General features: G+C 37.0%; 1 long non-coding RNA gene across 1 annotated transcript; it reads left to right on the top strand.

Moving 5' to 3' along the window:
• Positions 1-1406: 1406 nt before the first annotated feature.
• LOC129060948 (uncharacterized) lies at positions 1407-12253 on the top strand. The gene is made up of 2 exons (XR_008527857.2): positions 1407-1562; positions 11719-12253. It is a non-coding gene; the product is annotated as an uncharacterized LOC129060948 (long non-coding RNA).
• Positions 12254-18251: the final 5998 nt, after the last annotated feature.

Below are 18251 nucleotides of genomic sequence, written 5' to 3'. Positions count from 1 at the left end.
ATGGGCTCAACATTTAGTCTACTGCAACAACAACAAATACAATGAAAATGTCCCATAATCAGTACCCAATCAATATATGCTGTAATCACACCCTCTTTTTCAGAGAAAACAAAACAAAAAGGAGATTAATTCATTCCCTATGAATTTACTACTTTACTATGATTTACTGCCTATAAATAATATGACAACAAAGCTGTAATAATCTACAGTCCTTGAATAAGGGATAAGATCTCCAAAATATCTATGTATTTGCCTTACCCCATCTTACTAACTCTTTATTTATTTATTTATTTTTGCTAAGATTCTGAATATGCGAGTTAAATCACATTTAGAGGCAACACAGTCTTGCAAAAGCAGCTCTGTTCATACTTTCAACCCTACCTGGAGGAGGTTAACTCTCTATATTAGAGGGAAAACGAAGCTGGTCTCATTTCTCCACCGTGCATCAAGACAGGTAAAGGAAACATTTCACCTACTAGCCGTGGATGACAAAATGCATGCTAGCTAAACATTGCATTGCTGTAGATCTCCGTGTAACTACAGCTCATCTGAGATTTCTATCCCAATTTTCTGCAGAAGCAACAATTATAATGAACTATATATATATACATATATATAAGAAATATTCATTACCTTTATTTTTTAAAGTAGCTAAAAAAATCATTTCATTTCTTTTTTTCATGCATCCATTGAGTGTAGGTTAAAACTCCGTAGGAGAATTGACAGCCGCCCTGACACTGTAGCCTAGCCCTCTTTTACGGATAAATCTCATTTTTTTTTAAATCATGTTTTCAGAATCTGTTAGGAACTGTGCTTTGTGGACTGTGATGAATTGCATATTGCTTTTGCAATTCTTTCTGGTTAAAAGCCCCAGGTTTCCAGCATCCAGAGCCGACCATGATTGGCTCTACCCGAGGGACGCAGGTCCTGGGATTCCCTCCCAGCTAGCAGCAGTGACATCATCGGCAAGCTCCTTCGCTGCGCGGGAATGGAGTGGGGGAGACCACGGAGGAGCTCCGGGAGGGGCGTTGCTGGGGGTTTCCAGGGAAACACTGCAGCAGATGGCCTGCCTCTCTGAGCCACAGTGACACATCTGCAGCATGGCTGGTGGGAATGATATTTTTGGAAAATATCTGCTCCCTTAGGTCCGACTAGTTCTGATATATTTTCCCCTCCTTTGAACCAGCGTGTTTATTTCTCCCCAAGTTCTTTGATTTCTGGAAATGGGGCTTTTTATTTTCATTGCCCAGCCGTTATCCGAAGGATCCCAAGCTACTAACCGATATTAAGCCTCCTTGAGCCCCAGTTTTCTTTCCAGGCTCCCACCCCAAGCCCCTGCTCCGCCCCGTCCCTTATATTATGCAGGCTGTCAAGGTGACGCGTGGAATACAAAGGCAAATGTTGCTAAGGTAACAGGATTGAAAACCTGCAGAAGCAGATGCTTTATAACCTGGGGTTTCCCTCATTTGCATTTAAGGACTCCTGAGCAAGATCCTCGAAGCAAGCCAAGTCCTTGTAGTTAAAATAAGAAAGACATTTTTAAAAATAACAATTGTCTCCTGGTAAGTCATTGAGCAACTTGTCCCACTGCACGGTTGAGTAAGTGCAGGAAAAAAAATATGATGTGTTAATAGTCCCCACTGTGCTGGCAGTAGGGCTGATGCATTTAAGAGCACCCCCGCCTTCCCCACTTTCTGATCTTAAACCTACGAGGAATTCCCTTCTCTTTTTTTCTTCCAGAATTGCCCTTCATGGCATTCTCCAAGGTTAAACTTCTGACAACTGGGGGTGTGTCTCTTCTATTCTTGGTGATCTCAGAACGCCTCATTGAACATTCATAGCAAAGGACACCAAGGTGGCAGAGCTCAGATTTGAAGCCAGTGGAAAAATCTCTTAGGCTGCGTGAAATTTAGGAATGTTGATATTACTAAAGAATTAAACAAACGGGATTTCAGACACGGCTTTGACTACTAGAACACCTTTAATTAAACAGCTTCATAGGATCTAACCACTGCATTCAACACGACCAAGATGAAATTCCCCGAATGAACTACAGTAACCAAGCAGCAGAAACTGCACTTACTCACTGTTTAAGATTTAGATCATAATTCTTTCAAATGAAATATATTAAGCATTTGCCAGTGTTTCAGCATCTTAAGGTGCTCCCAAATGTGCATGAACAGAGCAGGAAAATAGACATTTGTAACCCATACAATAAGGCAGATTCATAAACGGCTTTTGGCAATTATAGGAACTGAAAATTGGGTGGTATGTGATTGAAGGGAGAAGAAAAGCAAAGAAATGACAGTGATTTTAGTAATAGGGCATGTGTTCGTGGTGGAGCATTTCAATAGATTTTGAAATGGCTTTGTTAATGAGCAGCCTCTTTACTCCTGAAACCTGAATGCAGATTTCTTTCTTTTCTTTTCCTGCCGAAGCTCAATAAAACCTCATCATAGGAAGGTGAGAAAAGAGCTGTTTTAGGTGCCAGAAATGGCATTTATTTTCACATAAGTAATATTTTCTGACCTCTATTTGTGATGGTGGCGGTAAGAATCATGTTGCCAACTATAGCATCATGCAACCAACTCAGATGTGAATTCCTAAATCATAACAAGTGTAAGATCAAACACAATTAGAAATCATGCCTTCTGAGATTAATAAAATTTTAATAGACTTTTGAAATCATATTTCTGTATCGTGTAAGCAGGAAAAGCTGCCTCTTCATCCACACTACCAAATATTTCATAAGTAATGTTCTAATAACACCTGGCACAGGGTTTGGCAGAAAATACACACCCGGTAAATGTCTTCTGTGATTCTGAATCTGTAGTTATTAAGGGTGCTGCATGCACCCTGACTGTGAGTAAGGACCTTGGACACCCACGGAAATCCTGCCTTTGCTCCCTGAGATAAATGAAGGATGGTTATTAACTCAGTAGCCAGAGAAGATCCGGCTCATTCAGCATCCTCTAACCTCTAAGCATTGTCAAAGGCAGGCTTTCGAGGTTGTGCTTCTTGACACATACAATGAAGAAATGACTCACAGAAAGTTAACATTTGAAAGAACAACAGTCATCATTTAACACCTGCATCTTAGAGATGAGGATGCTGCATTTCAGAGTATGAAAGCCGCTGCTTCTCTGGAGCCCAGGGAAGGAAAACCATTTCTAAATGCCATTTTTCGTGGATTGCATAGAGCCAAGAGTAGCTTGCTAAGCTACTGTCACTGAGCAATCTGTGACTCTTGATGGTGTTAAAAGAAAAACTTTAGACAAATTAAATTATCAGACCTTAATTGAGCAAAGAATGAGTCATGAATGGATCAGCCCCAGAACCAGAAGAGGTTCAGAGCACCCCCGTGATGCCACGTGGTAGCAGAGAATTTATGAACAGAAAAAGAAAAGTGATGTATGGAAAATGGAAGCAAGGTACAAAAATAGTTGGGTTGGTTTCAGCTTGATGTTTGCCTTACTTGAACATGGTTTGAATGGTTGGCCACCTTTGATTGGCCAAAACTTGGAGATTGGCACAAGAGTAGGCTACAATCTGTTTACACATCCAGTTACATTACAGCTCACTATGCACAGAGACAGCGTTAGGCCAAACTTAAAATACGTAAGGAGGCAGCAAGAATTAGGTTTCTCAAGCATGATCTTAATATCGCCACTATTTTGTTTAAGAACTTACACTAACTCTTTATCATTTAAGATAACTATCCATCATTTTTCAAATAGGTGGTAAGGTATACAGGAAAGACTGGTACTCTGACTTCAACACTCACAGGTTGTAACTTAAACAAGTCACAGTTTCATTTTCTGTAAAAAGCCCTCCTATTATTAATGCTGGCTTTGCAGGGAGCTGGAAGGGCAGGGATCATCTGTTTTAGACTTAGTTCAGAGCCTGGCATATACTAGGGGTAAGCTAGAATGAAACTTCATGGGGGCAGGACTGTTTTGTTCTATGATGTATACCAGATGTCTAGAATACTGGCTGATATATCCTAGGTAAAGATTTCAAGAATTGTAAGTTGAATTTTTAAAATGAATGAATAAATTTAAGAAACGGATATGGAGAGATATTTGGGACAGGAGTATTCTCAGTAATGCATGGTTCCTCTCCTTTCCCACCCGATTTCTTCCCTACTGGTAATTTCAAAATGGTTAAGCTTTTTTACTTATTTGTTTAAAAATGAAGAGTATTTTAACTCAAAAAGGATGGCAATTGCAATATCCAGTTTTTCTTGCAGTAGATAGAAGAGAAAATGACTTCTTATGGTATTAAGTAAACTCTTCCAGGGGAGGTTGGAAATAACCAGCTCTTGGCTTAGAGAAATTGGCTGGTGTTCTGTTGACTGACTAGCAGAGCAGGGGACACTCCGTTAGGTGTGGGCAGGGTCACTCATCACTCCCATGGCCTTTGGCTGGGCACTAGACTTTCCTGGGAGCTTTTACCTCTCCCTTTCCTTTGATAAATTAAATCAGAATTTCTGGGCTCGGTAGGCTTTCATAAGTGCGCCAAGTATTTTTTTTTTTTTTTTTGAGACAGGGTCTCACTGTCTTACCCAGGCTGGGGTGGCAGTGGCTCGATCTTGGCTTACTGCAACCTCTGCCTCCCAGGTTCAAGTGATTCTTCTGCTTCAGCCTCCAAAATAGCTGGGATTACAGACATGTGTCACCACGCCCGGCTAATTTTTATATTTTTGGTAGAGATGGGGTTTCACCATGTTGGCCAGGCTAGTCTTGAACTCCTGATCTCAAGAGATCCTCCCACCTTAGTCTCCCAAAGTGCAGGGATTACAGGTGTGAGCCATCATGCCTGCCCTCCCCGAATATTTTTAATGAGCAACTAAGGCTGAGAACAACGGCCTTGAAAACAAATGATAATCTAAAGTTGGTTTGGGAAGGTAATTATTTTTGTTAGTCTGGCTCTAACTAATAGAATTATGTTCTGAACTAGATGTATTAGTTAAGGTTCTCCAGGGAAAAAGAACTCATTATATTATATATATATATCACAATAACGTCATCATAATGTAATATATTTACATCTAAAAATATAATTTACATTATATTTAATATAAACACTCTGCCAGCATTTCTATTGTGCTCCTAGGAACTTAATATAATAATAATTTAATAATATCAAAGACAAATGATAACCTAAAGTTGGTTTGGAATGGTAATTATTTTTATAGGCTCATTCCAACTAATAGAATTTATGTTCTAAACTGGATGTATTAGTAAGGTTGTCAAGAGAAACAGAACCAATTTATATATAACATTATGATAATACAATTGTAATGTAATATATTAATATCTAATAATATAACCTATATTATATATAATATAAATACTCTGCTGCCATTTCTATAGTGCTTCTAGGAATTTAATATAATGATAATTTAATACTGTCAGAGACAAATAATAACCTAAAGTTGGTTTGGGATGGTAATTATTTTTATTAGGCTCATTCCAAGCAAAAGAGTTTGTCTTCTAAATTGAATGCATTAGTTATGGCTCTTCAGAAAAACAGAACCAATTATATATAATATGTTATAATAATACAATAAAATGTATAACTATACACGATAATTAGAAATATTAATTCTAATATATACATTTCCATAATATAGTATAATATCTAGATAATGTATAGATTTATGTAGATATAAATATAAAACACTCTACCTTTATTTTTCTCTTTTTTTTTTTGAGACAGAGTCTTGCTCTGTCTCCCAGGCTGGAGTGCAGTGGCATGATCTTGGCTCACTGCAACCTCTGCTTCTGAGGTTCAAGCGATTCTCCTGCCTCAAACTCCCAAGTAGCTGGGACTACAGGCACACACCACCAGCCTGGCTAATTTTTGTATTTTTAGTAGAAACAGGTTTTCACCATGTTGGCCAGATGGGGCTTGAACTCCTGGGCTCAAGTTATCCTCCTGCCTTGGTCTCCCAAAGTGCTGGGATTACAGGTGTGAGCCACTGCACTCTGCAACTACCAAAGTTTTCGATGATGCTTCCAGGAAATGGTTATTTAAACAAAGTCAAAAATTTTCCTTACTCTAGACATCTTAGAACCTTTGATGAGCTAATGCCTATAATGAATCATTATTGATTAAGTATAGAGGCAATAGATTCAGACTCTGTCCCTTACAACTGTGAGACCTTGGGCAAGTTGCTGAACCTCTCTGAGGCATTTCCTCATGCGTAAACTCTCAGTTTCCTCATAAGTGTGTGAGGATTAGTGAGATGAAGTATGTAAAGCATGTAGTGTGATGGCTGACACACAGCAAATGCTCAGAGGTGTAAACCATAGCACGTGGCTCTCCAGTCCTTTCTCAGTCCTGCTGCAGAGGTGTTAACAGCTAGAAGGAGTCCAGTCTATGCTGGTTTTCAGAACGGGTGATTATCACTCCAAGTTACAGCTGTAAGCAAGAGGAGCTATAGCACGAAATAACTTCTCAACTTTTGGGACCACATAGCCCCTTTTGCTGAGTTTCATAAAACTAGTATTCTGAAGAAAAGACTGGTAAAATGTTGCCTTATACAAATACAAGATGTTACTATTTATTCTTAATGTTTCCAGATATAGTGCAGATAAATATGAATTTCAGACAAATAAAATATATGTATATATATTAGTATAAGTAAGCATAGGACATAATTCTGCTAAAAATTATTTGTTGTCTATCTGAAATTCCAGTTTGACTGGGTGTCCCCCATTTCATCAGGCAACCCTGTCCTAAGGGATCATTCAAGTTCATTTAAAATACCTATCACAATGACCTGGAAGTAGAGAAGGAGAATGGGGCATTTGGCCAAGTGAAAATGTCCCTAAACTCATAATTTCCATGCATTTTTCCCATTCAGCTTTCTTTTATGTGTAACATTTTAGCTACTTCCCTCATTCAGAGTTTAGTTACATGACTGGCAGGGTCTTATTCACTTTATTTCTTGCTTAGTATTTAGAGCAGAGGAGGCACCCAGCAGGTTTGTTTTGTTTTGTTTAATTGAACTAAGATCAACCACTCATTTTCTGATTTTTGCTTGAAAGAAAAGGAAAAATAATTCTCTCTCTCTCTCTCTCTCTTTCTTTTTCTCTTTCTTGATTGACAGTGTCTCACTTCGTTGCCCAGGATGGAGTGCAGTGGTGCAATCATAGCTCACTGCAGCCTCGAACCCCTGGGATCAAGTGATCCTCCCACCTCAGCCTCCCAAGTATCTGGGACTGCAGGGGTGCACCATTAAGGCTGGCAAAAAACATTCTTTCCAATGCTAATATCCAAAGGAAAGTAATGTTATTATTGGTATAATCTACCAGTTAGATGAGAATTAAATAGGTTTTATGCAGCATGATGTCAATGGCTATATAATATCTTTTAAATCAATCCTTATTCTTGTTTCCAACTTTGTTGAAAACTATGGGTTAAATATATACAAAGATATGTCTTTGCATAGGTCGTGTAGGGTAGCCGAATATGCCACCCCAAAATATGCCACTTTGGCATTCGGATTATTTTGATGTGAAGACAGAATTTTGAGAGAAAACAGCTATAAGAAAAGCTCTCTGCCCTGCCCCTGTTTGCCTAAAAAGCAGGACAAAAATTTGCAAAGTTGTTTTCCCTCCCCTCTCTACTAGGAAGGATAAAAGCTAATCATCAGAGACAACTCTAGACCCTTAGGCGTCCAGAGATGGAACCACAGGCATCTACATAAACTTCCCTAACTAGCCTTTATCTACAAGAGGTTTCCCATATATTTGGTTTCCCACAGTCTGCCACCCTAGAAACTCAAAGTTCGTTCCTTCGTCTTGTCATTTCTCTAAAAATTTATTGTTCCTTTGCTGAGATTCTATATTAGCTCAAGTTCTTACCAGCCCTTGGAGTTACTCACCTCTGAGTGCTCCCACGTGTGAGCCCAATGCACACACTAACAAACTCCTGCTTCTTTCTTGTTAAGCCGTCTTTGTCAGTCCAATTTACAAAGCCCCAGCCAGAGAAAGGAGGAGGGTGGTAGGAAGAATTTTTCTTCCTCTACAGTTTCAGACTCATTTTAAGTACTTAAAAATCAAGAGTATCATTAGGTAGAGATATTGCTATCCAAGTTCAGATTTTCTTTTTTTTTTAAATTTTTTAAAAATTTTAAGTTCCGGGATACATGTGCAAGATGTGCAGGTTTGTCACATAGGTAAACATGTGCCATGGTGGTTTGCTGCACCTATCAACCCATCATCTATGTATTAAGCCCAACATGCATTAGCTACTTATTCTGATGTTCTCCCTCCCATGCTCCCCATGACAGGCCCCAGTGTGTGTTGCTACCCTTCCTGTGTCCATGTGCTCTCATTTTGCAGCCCCCATTTGTAAGTAAGAACATGTGGTGTTTGGTTTTCTGTTCCTGTGTTAGTTTGCTGAGGATAATAGCTTCCAGCTCCATCCATGTCTCTGCAAAGGATATGATCTTGTTCCTTTTAATGGCTGCATAGTATTCCATGGTGTATATGTACCACATTTTCTTTATCCAGTCTATCAATGATGGGCATTTGGGTAAATTCCATGTCTTTGCTATTGTGAAGAGTGCTGCAGTGAACATATTCGAGCCTGTATCTTTGTAATAGAATGACTCAGATTTTCTCTGGAGCACCAGTGAGTTCAAAATTGTCTTATGAATAGATAGAAAACCTGAATAGACAATCACCATACAAGAAATAGTAAGGTAGACTTTGCTTTACCTCAAGGTATCAAGGAGTTTAGGGGAACTGGTGATAAAAACCATCTCCCAAGAACAGATAATAACTCCAATATTCAAACTATTTCAGAATTTAGAATATGAAGTCTCCTAATTCATTTTACCAAGCCAACAAAATACTCATCTCATAGTCAATGCACAATGCAAATTTAAAATAATCTCAAATATGAATGTAGAAGAGCTCTAAGCAAAATCAGCAAATCAAATTTAACCGTGAGGTCAAAGAATAACAAGAACCAGTAAGGTTTATTGCTGGAATGTTGATTTCAAGTAGTAACTAGATTTATATTAATACTTCCCAACTTTAACAGATTAAAGAAAAAAACTGTGTTCTTCTTGATGACTCAAGGAAAATCATCTGATAAAATTCATAATCTAGTCCATATGAGTTCTTAAATAAAATCTGGTTCGTATAATAAAGCATAACTCATGAAAGCTCATGGAAAATACTATATGGGCATTGTCCTGTCCAATATGGTACCTACTGACCACATGTGGCTGTTTATCTTTAAATTAAAATTAAATTTTAATTTTCCCATCATTCTAGCCATGTTTTCAGTGGTCATTGTGTCCAATAACTATCACATTGAATAGCACAGAAAGTTTTATTTGACAATGCTGCCATGAACAAACCAGAAACAGATCCCAGGTATACATGGAGTTGTAAAAATGTAATAAGAGCTAACTTTACTAAGTGCTCTTAAATTGCCTGACACTATTTTAAGTATTTTATGTGTATTATTTAATTTCCATATGGTATAATATGCTAAGTCTTATCATTTCCTTCTCCCCTGCCCCTATTTTATAGTCATGAAGTCGGTGGGGCAGGAAAAATGAATCAATAAATCAAAGCTTACATAATTTTTAAGTGGTAGATCTGGGATTCAAGAAGCACACATTTACCTCTTAAGTTACCTAATATCCCTGTGTTAAAGGTGGCAATTCAAATGTAGGAAGAAAGGATAAAATGCTTACTAAATCCTGTATGGCAAATGTTTATCTATTTGGGAAAAAATAACTTAAATATGGACTTTTCATTATTTAAAATGCACAGCCATCAATGGACTAAAGATATAATTATAAAAAATAAAGTTCACAAAAGCCCTAGGAGAAAACAGTATTTTTCTATCCTTGGAGATAGTATGGGAGGAGGTGGTTCCTAAGTTAAACAAAAAAACTCAGGAACCAGAAATGAAAAGATTGGCAAATTTAAGTACACAAAAATTCAAGCCTGCTGTGTGATGAAAGAAACTATAATCAAGGATAAAAGGCAGTAACAGAGTAGAGGAAAATATTCAAAACGTAACGTGTTTCAATGTTAAACATAAATAAAAATATGGAAAGATGTTCAAGTTCACCGGTAATCACAGAAATGCATAACAAAGCAAGATGCCATAATTCACCCATTAGACTGGACAATTTTCAAAGAGTGACTAGATGCAGTGTTGGAGTGAGGGGACATAGAATTTCTCCTAAATTACCATCAATTGTGTAAAGTGATGTGCATGCTAGAGGATAATGATAATGTCTATTAAATTTTAAAATGAGGATGCCCCTGGCTCAGCAATTCCACTTTTGAGATTCCAACACATGTCACAACGATTTATGCACAAGGGACATTCTTCACATGGGAACACTGTTTCTAAAATGGAAAAACTGTAAACAACCTAAATACCTACCAATTAGTGAATGGTTAAATAAACCCAACTTCATCCATGCTATGACATGACTTGCATTCTGTGAAAAAAATAAATGCATGTATTTGGCACTTGAAACTATCTCTAAGATATACTGTGTATATAAAAAAAAAAGAAACAGAACGAAATCTTTCCCCTTTATCTTTGCTTATTTTTGACAACAAAAAGGGCTATAAGAAACACACCAAAATGCTAACACAGTTATCTCTGAGAAATGCGATTAGAGAGAGGATTATGGAAGAAAACATTTTAGGATTCTCATTTTACTCATTATACTTTTGTATTGCTTTCATGTTTTATAAAGAAGGTGTATTAATATTGTGAGCAACCAAGTAAAAAAGAAAAACAGCAACAAATATATTTAATAAACTGGTGTTTAGCATGTATGATTTTTCTCAGTTTCTCTTCCCTTTTCTTGGGACATTTATCTACGGTTAAAGAAGAAAGAGAGAATATCATATGAATGTTTTGTCTGGGCTGCTACTGTAGACAGAGATAAAGCTAAGCCCAATAAGTATCAGCAACTGTGAGACTCTGCACACACAGTCTTATAAACCTCTTTACTAATTCTTATCAAATCTTGGGAGCAGCTGCCACTACAGCTACTACGTGAGGTGGTCTGTAGGCTTGGAGGAAGAAAATTCATCTAGTGTATGCTTTCAACTACTTTGGCTTTTTTAGTGATGAAGTTCATCTATTCTTATCTTCAAAGTCTCAGAGCTGGTTCTACCGTGGCTGTAGACAATCCTAGATGCTGAGATAGTTTTGCATGGCAGAGGATAAGGGAAGGGCACACGTTACAAAAGCAGTTCTCAAAGTGTGGTCCAGGGATTGCTTATGGATCTTCAAGACCCTTTCAGGAGGTCTGTGAGATGAAAGCTATTTTTACAACATACTAAGGTGTTTGGTTTTTCCCTTTTATTCTTCAACAAATTGTCAGTGGGATTTTCTGGAGGCAATATGATATGATGATGCCATTGCTCTGCTGATCACTGGAATATGTACTTGGGTATTCCTGTGTTCAAGCCTTTCTCAGTTTTAATTTCTAATATGAAAAAAAAAGATAGGTATAACCCATTTTAGAAAAAAACAAAAAACAAACATAAAAAAACCTCTCTGGGGTCCTAGATTGTAAAGGGACTCTGAGACCAAAATGTTTAAGTATTGCTGCTTTACGACACCTTTTTGACACATTCTGGCTTCATCAATAATTTCTTTAGTCCCCAGTCCTTACAAAATACTTCCTAATCATTTGTGTTTATCATATTGCAGGAAGCTTGTGAAGAAATTTATTTACAGAAGATAAATCTGAAGAACTAAAAAATCATCACTTCAAAATTGAGAGAAGGACTCAATCCTTCCCAAACAGGTTTACCCCAGTTGACTTCCTTTCCTGTATAACAAAGAGACCCAGAAGCTGAAGGTGGCTTCCTTGCTTCATCTCCATGTGCCTCTGTGTGGCTATCCCATCAAAACTGATCACTGAGCCTTCCTGTCCTCTAATGTAACTTACCATCAGAGAAAGAAAGAAAGAGAAAGAAAGAAAGAACGAAAGAAAGAAAGAAAGAAAGAAAGAAAGAAAGAAAGAAAGAAAGAAAGAAAGAAAGGAAGGAAGGAAGGAAGGAAGGAAAGAAGGAAGGAGGAAGGAAGGAAGGAAGGAGAGAAAGAGAGAAAGAAAGAAATTCACATGCGGGTGATCTCCAAGTGGATGAAGTTTGCTCATTTAATAAAAGCAAATACATTTTATTTTTCAAAAGAACCCTCTTTTAGTAGATTTTCTCAAATAATCTTTTGGCGAAACCCTCTTCTATGCTTATTTTAACCCTGCTACATGATACACTATGCTATGAGTGCTTGCTACGGAAAATTCAAACAACACTGAAAGGTATGTATAAATTTATAAAAGGCTTTTATAAATGAAAACAATACACTTCAAATGTGTGGATTTATGATATGAAAGTTATAGCAATAAAAAAGCTAGAAAAACAGTGAAATTAGGTTTTCTTTGTCTTTTCATTTACTTATCTATTTTTAAAATTTGGTTTTATAAAACCAAAATGTTAGTATTAAATAATACTAAATAATTTTATAAATAAATGATAGTGATTATGGAACATAATTGCTATGTCAGGCATTCATTGTTAAAATAGTCCATGTAGAGAAACTCATTTAATTCATTCTTAAGATATCTATAACTTTGGTCATCCTTAAGGCACAGATACCATTATTATCCTTATATTTCAGATGAGGAAACTGAAGAGCAGAGATGTTATTTCCTGAAATGATATTGCTAGTAAATGGCAGAGACAGGATTCAAACTCAGACCTTCATTGAAAAGCCCATGATCTTAATCTCTGTGTTCATTTTGCACTCATCTACATGATATATTAGGCTATGCATGCTTATTGTTGAAAATTTGGACAATATTGAAAGGTATGTATAAGAAAACAAAAATTATCAAAAATAGTCTTTCATATAGATCATTACTTATTTTGAGGTACATCCATATTCTTCCAAGTAGTCATAGTACATTAAAAATTTCTCAAGTCAAAATTGCACAAACTTTTCACTTAACACTGTATTTATTGTATTTTTGATGTATTTACCATTCTCTTTTTTCAAATATTTAGGTTGTTTTCAGCTTTTCCCTACTGTAAATCCAGCTGTCAGGAGCATCTGTGTACATAATCTTTTACTGCATTGTTGATTATATTTCTCAGGCTATAGATATTTAATGGAACATCTATATTTTCATATGGTCAAATAGTTTTTAAAAATTAAAACACTTGGCTGGGCCCGGTCACTCATGCCTGTAATCCCAGCACTTTGGGAGGCCGAGGTGGGCGGATCACCTGAGATTAGGAGTTTAAGACCAGCCTGGCCAACATGGTGAAACACTGTCTCTACTGAAAATACAAAAATTAGCTGGGCATGGTGGAGGGTGCCTGTAATTCCGGCTACTTGGGAGGCTGAGGCAGAGGATGCAGTGAGCCGAGATCGCGCCATCTCACTCCAGCCTGGACAACAAGAGCGAAACTCCGTCTAAAAAAAAAAAAATTAAAACACTTCATACTCCCACCAGCAATGTTTGAGAGTACCCATTTCCTTACAACCTCCTCGACTGCCCTGATCAATTTTAGTCCATCTGCCATATGACAGGTGAAAAATGATTTCTTAATTGTTTCATATATTTCTAATGTAGTTAGAAAATCAAACTAAATAGGGTCATTTAAGAATTATTCGATGAGCACACATAGACATTAGACAGAGACCTAGGCATTTCTTTTCTCATGCATTAACCTTTGTGTAAAAAAATCATGTCTCATTTCCTAAACCATTTGTTTGTCTTCCCATTAGGTCAACTCTCATCCCTTAACACCCAAGGATGGTATTGTGTGGGTGAATAAATGTGATTTTCCATCCCGTAAAGGGAATGAGAATGTCTGCTATTTAACACGGTATAATTAAGTAGAAAGCTTTAGGAGCAATATGAGTAAAAAATTATTCTAATGGGCTAGAGATGTGAGTTGTTCACCACTAAGATCCTATTCACCATAAATGATTGGCCTATAAACCATTCCCTGCTGTTCTGAGTCAAACAGTCAGATATTTTTAACTCTGGCTTTCTTTTTTCAAACTGTCTAATTGGATTTTTTGAATCTGTTATTAGACGGAAATAGCACACTGGCACTACAGGAAGGCTCCCCATATGCTGTTATGATGTTTCCATAGTTTTGCTAGATTTAATCAAATTTCATTCATAAAGATTAGCTGAAAATTGAGAAGGAAACTGATTGTTCCCTACTGAACTAGAAAGAACAGAGTAGTAGCTTCTGACCAGGCAGAGACGCTTAACAGGCTATAATGGAAGTCAGCTTTTATGCAACTAAAGTAACCAAAATTCCCAGAAGAAAAAACAAAAGATATATCAGGCAATGGCACTCAAATATCTAAAATCTGGAGGTATTAGGTTGGTGCAAAAGTAATGGTCGTTTCTGCCCTTACGAGTAATGGCATTAGGAGAAATGGCAGAAACTGCATTACTTTTGCACCAATATAATACGTGTTTTGCTTTTCTTTGTCATTAAAAAAAAAGATAACAGTATTGCATTTTTGTTGGAAAGCAACATTTAAAATTACCTGAAAATAGCATACCCCAGAGACTGTCATGTTCTAGAGGCTTTCTTCCTCCAAAGGGTGTTAAACATGTATTTGAAAAAACAAATGTTGTTTTCCATACATTTGACATCTATTTATTAAGTAAATAAAAGGAACACAGTAATATTTACTGTACTGAAGAGGTCGTTGAAATAGGTAATATGCACTGACTCACAGAGGAGATAGATGGATTATGGTGAAGTTCTGGATTCAGTCATTTTAGTCAGGCATAATTTTTATTTCACAATAATTAGAATAATAATTCTGGTCATGAAAAACTCAGAAACAGAAAGTCAAATACTGCATGTTCTCACTTATAAGTGGCTGCTAAATAACGTGTACACATGGACACAGAAAGTGGAATTATAGACACTGGAGACTCAGAAGGGTGGAGGTTGTGGGAAAGGGATGAGGAATTACTTAATGGGTACAATGTACACTATATTCAGGTGATGGCTACACAAAAAGCCGGGACTTCACCATTACACAATACATCCATGTAATGAAACTGCACTTGTACCCCCTAAATCTATAAAAATTAATAATTGTGGACATGGAGGGGCATTATTCTGATAATGAAGATTTCAAATGGCTACAGAAAAGGCCAACAAGATAGAAGACTTTTCTCGCTCTAAGTATTAGTATCTCTAAGATTAAAAAAGAAAACTTCAGTCTTCATAAGCTATTGCCAAAATATGCATCTTGAAAAAGTAAAGCCTGTAAACAAATTTTGAGAATTTATAGAGGTATTTGGTCTCCAATAATCTCTGTTTTTCCCTTGTATGCCTTCCCTCCTTTCCTTTTAATCCAACATGTATCTAGTTATATCTGATTTAGTGGCATAGGCTCCATGACTTTCACTTTGGAATGCTTCATGAGAGCCATTAGGTCCTGAAGGATCTTCAGTAGGATAATGTAGGATCCCCTGTGGCTCTCCAAGGTGGTGTGGGAGGTAGATGGACGATCATGAGCTCTCTGCTACCAAAAGAGATAAATCACAAGGTGCTTTTCATCATCTTCCAATAAAACTGGTTCTAGTTTCAGTTCTAATGTTTTTACATTAGATTTTTAAAGAATTGAATGAGACAGGGTCTCATTCTGTTGTTTAGGCTGGAGTGCAGTGGCATGATCGTAGCTCACTGTAACCTTGAACTGGCCTCAAGGGATTCTCCCACCTCAGCCTCCTGACTAGCTGAACAACAGACATCCATCACCACACATGGCTAACTTGTAATTTTTTTTTTTTTTTTTTTTTTTTTTTTTTTTGTAGAGAGATGGTCTTGGTGTGCTGCCCAGCCTGGTCTCAAACTTCTGGCCTCAAGTGATTACCTGCCTAAGCCTCCCACTTAGGCATCAGCCACCATGCCTGACCTGCATTAGATTTAATTTGTGCATTCCTTATTTTTGTTTCTTTCTCAAAGCCTTGTCAGCAGGTAGTGGTCTTAATTAAATCAGTCAGAAAATGCTTACCCTCCCAGGTCAATAGTCCATATATTTAGCAGTAGCAAGTCGGTGCTACTCTTACCTCCCTCAGGAAAAGTAAAAAGGATAAGTTACCCTAACATTCATATGCTTGATTATTCTAAAGGATCATCTAATGCATAAAATTAGTCTTTTTGAATTAATTCCTCTTTTTGTTCACAATGCAAGAGAGGTCGTGCTTACTTTTGGCCAAGGGGATTGAGTAAAAGAGCAGGATTTTGGTGAACACACCTGCATTTTATTTCTTATGGGAAAAAATCATTTATATATCCTTATCTCAAATTTCTGATTGAAACGTTTTGTCATTATCACAAATGTCTCAGCAAGTTATAGTTCTGCTCCTGGATGGTGATAACACATGTTCAGAGAATCACTGGGGAAAAAAATGGGCATTGAGTGCCTACGTTCTAATTATTGAAGAGATTCTTTAAGTAACACGTATTGGGCACCTTTGATTACATAAGTAATGTAGAATCAATGCAGAAATATTTGTAAAATATAAAAAAACCCATCCAAATTAAAAAGACTTTTAATTGCACCAGAGATACCATTCTTGTTAACATTTTAGAGTATTTCCTTTCCTATACATCTCTAAGCCTCTAAGCCATTTATACGATATGTTTACTTAACAACATATCACGTCTACTTCTCCAATGATTATTTGTTCTATAAAATGGTGTTTGAAGATTGCACAGTATTTCATTTATTTCCACACCACACATTATTTAATTAGTTACTTAATTTGTTATTGTTTTATATTTGTTTTCGTGTATTTTCCCTAATAGAACTACCGCTGTGGTGATCATTGCTATAGATGTGATTTTGAACACATTTCTGATTCAGGAAATCATTAACATATATGCTTGCTGACATAAAATATTTCAATTTCTAAACGAGGGATTTCAGATGATTTTCTTGAGATAGAACACATAAGAAAGAAACCCAAAAGACAAAAACTATCATCAAGATGATCAAAACTTTCATTCTAGCCATAATTTATGTCAATGGGTTTAAATGTGTATATTCTTACAATTCATTGAGGCTACAGTTAACATTTTAAAAGATCTGTTAACATCTCAGGCACTTTGTCAGACATTTTCACAAGTGTTATTTCTCATTTACTTCTCATAATTCACTATATAGATACTATTATCCCCACTTTGCAAATGAGGGGACTACAGTCCATTTAACAACCAAAGTCGTTTGTTCTGTGGCAATTAGGACTGAAAACTCCTCTGACTAGTATGTGACTGGCATGAGCTTTCTCTATGACAATAAATGTAATTAGTGCCTCTGTCATAGGACTGCTTCTACTTTCATTGTTCAGTCCTGACCCACAAACTAAACAAAACGATAGGTTCATGTAAAACCATGCTGTTAATGATACAATAATGAGAGCCATCTTGTTAAAAAAGAAGTCAGATCATGTCACTCCTCTACACAAACTCTTTCAATGGTTTGCTGTCTTATACCAAGTAAGAGCTGAAGTTTTTGCAAGCAAAGCCCAACACAATCTGGACTCCCCTTTCCTCATCTTTCTGACCTCATTCCCATCTCACTGAGTCAGCTGTAGCCATACCAAACTACTGACTATTCTTCAAACATGTCATACCCATTCTCTCCTTTGAACATGCTGCTCCTCCTCTTGCCATGATCTTCTATGTAGGTATAGGTATCTAGGAGATATCTCTACTCAACTCCTTCAAATCTTTACTAAAGATATTTCATTCTCAATAATCTGATCACCTGATTTTCCATTGCTACACTTTTTGTATCTCAATATATCCTATTCCTATTTCCTTTGAATTTTTCTCTGTGGTACTTCCACAGAACTATCCATGGGTATTACTGGATCCACGTTCAAGCTCTGATATCATCTCTTTCTAGTTGCTGATTCTGATAGGGATTGCAGGTATATGAATGTAAGTGCCATGAGGATGGAGGTAACTGTTTTATTCCCTGCTGAATCCTTAGCTCATAGAAATGCACTTGGCCCGAAATGCACTTGGCCTATAGTAGGCACACAATTAATACTTGTTGAATGAATAAATGAATGAATGAGGCTGGGTGTGGTGGCTCATGTCTATAATCTCAGCACTTTGGGAAGCCAAGGAAGGCGGATCACTTGAGGTCAGGAGTTCGAGACCAGACTGGCTAACCTGGTG

Source organism: Pongo abelii, chromosome 7 (genome assembly GCF_028885655.2).
Source record: "Pongo abelii isolate AG06213 chromosome 7, NHGRI_mPonAbe1-v2.0_pri, whole genome shotgun sequence".
Taxonomy (NCBI): domain Eukaryota; kingdom Metazoa; phylum Chordata; class Mammalia; order Primates; family Hominidae; genus Pongo; species Pongo abelii.
The sequence above is the reverse complement of the archived record's forward strand: the minus strand, read 5'-3'. Positions and strand labels throughout refer to the sequence as shown.